Source organism: Echinops telfairi, unplaced genomic scaffold (assembly GCF_000313985.2).
Source record: "Echinops telfairi isolate 266 unplaced genomic scaffold, ASM31398v2 ScPeMD7_53;HRSCAF=182, whole genome shotgun sequence".
Taxonomy (NCBI): Eukaryota; Metazoa; Chordata; class Mammalia; order Afrosoricida; family Tenrecidae; genus Echinops; species Echinops telfairi.
Genome location: NW_022103951.1, coordinates 12,489,584 through 12,493,596, shown reverse-complemented (window position 1 = coordinate 12,493,596; position 4,013 = coordinate 12,489,584). Strand labels below are relative to the sequence as shown.

Genomic DNA, 4,013 nt, shown 5'->3' with positions numbered 1-4,013 from the left:
GCCTTCAAAATGTTTTATCAAATCCCGTCTTTCTGACGGGCTTTTAAAACACGTAGAAAATAAGTAAGAAATATTCCAATGAATGAAACATACCAAATGTCAGTAATAAGCAGGACAGATTCCTTTGGGGAAATGGCTGTTTAAAAAAAAATCCAGTCTGTATATGCAAGAGAATTCAGTCTTTTTTTTCCTTTTTTTTCCCGTCTTCTGTAAAAATCCATTTTCCCAAAATACCGTTCCACAAAATTGGAAGTGAAGGGCCAGGCGATCAGGAGCGGAAAGAGCGGGAAGGGCGTACACGCCGTGAACACAGAAAGGAGTCCAGTGGACAGACGGAAGCGTACTTAACAGACGAGGGTAGGGTCACCATCCGAGATACCGAAGGCTGGCGGAAGAAATCCACTCTTCTGCAGGAACAGTGGTTTGTACGGCCTCGTGCCGAGCAGTGACCCAGGTATTCACGGCCTTGGAGCAATGCCCCTTCCCACCCCGAAGCCTCGTTTCTGCACCAGCCATCCACGTGGAGGGCTTCTCATTCCACCGCCCAGCCCACCCCGAGGGCCTCCAGGTCCCCGCAGGCGGTGGTCTCGACGGTCTCCTTCTCTGGCGGCTCGAGTCTCCTTCTCTTCTACATTCAGACGGACTTCACCTCTGAACATGATCGGTCTGTTGCTAAGAACCTTCTGAACTGGTTCAGAGTCCTCAAACACAACTAAACCAAAACTAGGTAATTTCCCGCCGCTATTGATGCGCAGCTCCACCACGTTCCCATAATTTTGAAAGAAATCCTTAAGCTCTGATTTGTCCACCTCATGAGGCAGGTTGCCAATGAAGAGCTGATGGCTGTCAGGGTGTCTCACAATTCTTCGAGGTTCAGCATCACCTTGCTCACCAGCCTCACGAATTGGTCTGGAGCCCCTCTGGGGAGGAATATGGATTCGTTGCTCTTGAACTCTTTGATCCCTCTGAGGCCTCTGCTATCTGAGATTCAGGCTTAGACTCAGGTCGGGGCTGTGAAGCTGGGACTTTGACAACATGAGGTGGAATCCCAGTAACTGGAACAGCTCCACTGGGTGGAAGGTTCTTACTGGTCACAGATGCCCAAGAAAATGTCCTCAAGTCTTCCTGCACCGTCTGAGCCCCATCTGCGCCCCATCTGCAGGGGCGGGGGGTGGGGGGCGCGACACGACTCTTCTGAGCATCCTCAGGAGCAGTTTCTTCTAAGGCAAGCTCAGATTTTTCCTCCTGGATTTCAGGTACGGGCTCTTGCTCTGGTTCTGGTTCAGGATCAGGCTCTGGTTCAGCAACTGGTTCCTCTAAATGTTCCTCTAAGTCATTGCTGACAGTCTGCTCATAAAATGCTCCAGCATCATCAGGTACCACCTCTGGTGTCTGCTGTCTTTGTTCAGGCTCCTCTACTTCTTCTTCAGATTCCGCTTGAGGCTCGGTGACAAAGCCACCAAAAACTTCATCTTGATATCTGAAGATATCATTGTGAACATAGAATGTATTTGCAACAGAGCCCTCAGGAGCAAGGACAAATGTCTGCATGAATCTCCTCCGAGCCTGGTTGTTATTAGACAGCAGTCCCATCACCTGGACACCACACCATCATTGAGAGTAGCATGAGCATCAACATGGCGAATCTTAGGGTGGCAGTCAGTAAAGTTTTGAGACATAACTTTCCTATGGATTTCCTTTTATCCATAGACAGCATCTGCTGGTTTTCCATTTGCATCCAAGCCACCATGGACATAAGAAGAGTTCTTTCCGTAAAATATGTGCAGCATGTCTGGAGCCTGGTTCAACAGTGTATAATACTGTCTCACAAATTCCCGCCCGGCCAGCAGGGGACTAGGCTTCTCCATAACCATTGCTTTGGTCAATTCAACCTGTGTGGCTGAGCGGGAGAGGAACAAGCTTCGCTCCACAGCAGGCAGAAATGGCAGAAAACCCTAACGCAACTGCGTCCGCCGCTCCCTTCCCGCTTTTACATTCATTATTTGCTCCCCAAGTCCCCTCACCCTCCCCACACCCCAGAGTAGCTAAGTGTTCTTGGCTCACTTTCTGATCTGTTTGAGACCCTCCCTGTCAGCTTCCACTTTACCAGCCTTATTGGCAAGGGAACAGAAGGCAAAGGCTTCTGTGGAACTCTGTGTTTTCTCTTTTCCACGGACACGAGTGGTGCACTGATTGCAAGGCGTGTTCCTCTTGCTGGTGGAACACAGATGAAACTAGTCCCAACTCTTCCAGATACAATTTGTTCCAGTCTAGGCCTTTTTAAAAATTCATCTTTGATTAAACACCTTCTCTTCTAATTTGTGTACGTGCCCTTTTTGTATCTGAGTTCATCCAACGACATTATCGTTCATTTTCCATCTTGATCAGGAGAGCTCAGACACGTTGAACACTTACTAAATGGAAACACAAGAAAATATCTTATGCCACTAATATAGTCAAATTAGTGTGTGTGATTTGAATTATGATGAATGCATTCAAAAGTATTTCATTTTAGCCTTGTCTGAAGACGCCAAGGGAGGCCTGGTTATGCGGTAGGCTGCTAACCAGAAGGTCAGCAGTTTGAAACTACCAGGTGATGGATCCTCTGGAGAAAGATGTGGTTTTATACTCCTGTAAATAGTTACTGTCCCTGAAACCCACAAGGGCAGTTTTACTCTGTTCTGTAGGGCCACTTCCCCCTGAGGGAGAAGGGATTGTGGACCTGAAGTTACCAAACTAAATCCCTGGGGTGTTGGTATCGCCAGGCCTTTCTTCTGTGGTGCCACTGGTAGGCTTGCAGTTAGTAGCTGAGAGCAAACCAGTTGCATCACCTAGATGTTTTCCAAATTTTTCATGAGTATTAGGTTTTAAAAAAAACCAACACAAAAACAGGCACTGTAAGTAAGTAAAGTGCTACATGACCCTCGATATAAATCATGATTAAATAGACACAGGGAACAGTGTTACAATTCCATGTTTTACATACATCTCCACGTTCATTGAGCAAATGTCTTGGATTTGTTCATTGAAGGTTTTGGAGGCTCATTACATTGTTGGTTGCTAGAGGCCAGGCAAGCTCAGGCTGATAAGCACCAGGTGAAGTAACCAGTTAGGCAAGCTGGGGATATCGAGCAACGAAGGGTAGGCAGTTTTTAAAAGGTCCAGGAACACAACATACGTGTGTGTGTGATGAAGCCACACATGGGGACACTTCAAACATTTGTGGAAAATTCCATGATCGTTCAGTTCCATTCTTCCACACATGTTTTGGAGACCCCCGCCCCGCTGTGTGCGCATGTGTTAAAACTCACTGTCATCGAGTGGATTGGGACTCATAGTGACGCTATCCAGAGAGGGTGGAACCGCCCCTGTGAGTTTCAGAGAGACTGTTAACTCAGAATGGAGTAGAAAGCCTCATTTTTCTCTTGAGGAGAAGCTGGTGGTTTCAAACTAGATGACCTTGTGGTTAACAGTGTGTGTGTGTGTGTGTGTGTGTGTGTGTGTGTGTGTGTTTTCATGCAGGCAGGACTGAACTGCTCCATAAGGTTGTCAGGGTTGTGACCTGTCAGCCTTGTTTTTCCAAGGGCCTCTGGGTAGGTTCAAACTGCCAATCTTTCATCTAGTCATTGAGCGCTTACTTGTTTATGTCACAACAGGGGCTCTTTCAATACATATTCTCAGGGAGATGGAGGTAAAGAAGACAGCATCTAATGGAAGGCATTTGATTCACACCAATCAGATTCAGACTGTCAGAAGAGGAAGCTGTGCGCATAATGCTAATGAAGGTGTTTCTAGCAAACATATGGCTTAAAACTACATTATTAAAACATAAGTGCATCCCTGTTATTAAAAACGGAGGTGTCTAGATGAAAAAAATGAATGTCTTATTTCCCCAGCAGAACAGCACCTCCCCTCTCCCAATTCCCCCATTGCTTTCTGAGAGGTAATTACTGTTAATAGTTTGGTATGCCTTCTTCCAGGCTATTTTTTAGAAATTTACATACATTAATATG

At 46.4% G+C, this 4,013-nt stretch overlaps 1 pseudogene; it reads right to left on the bottom strand.

Annotated features, from left to right (window-relative positions):
• Positions 1-458: 458 nt before the first annotated feature.
• LOC101662791 lies at positions 459-1,889 on the bottom strand (annotated as a pseudogene).
• Positions 1,890-4,013: the final 2,124 nt, after the last annotated feature.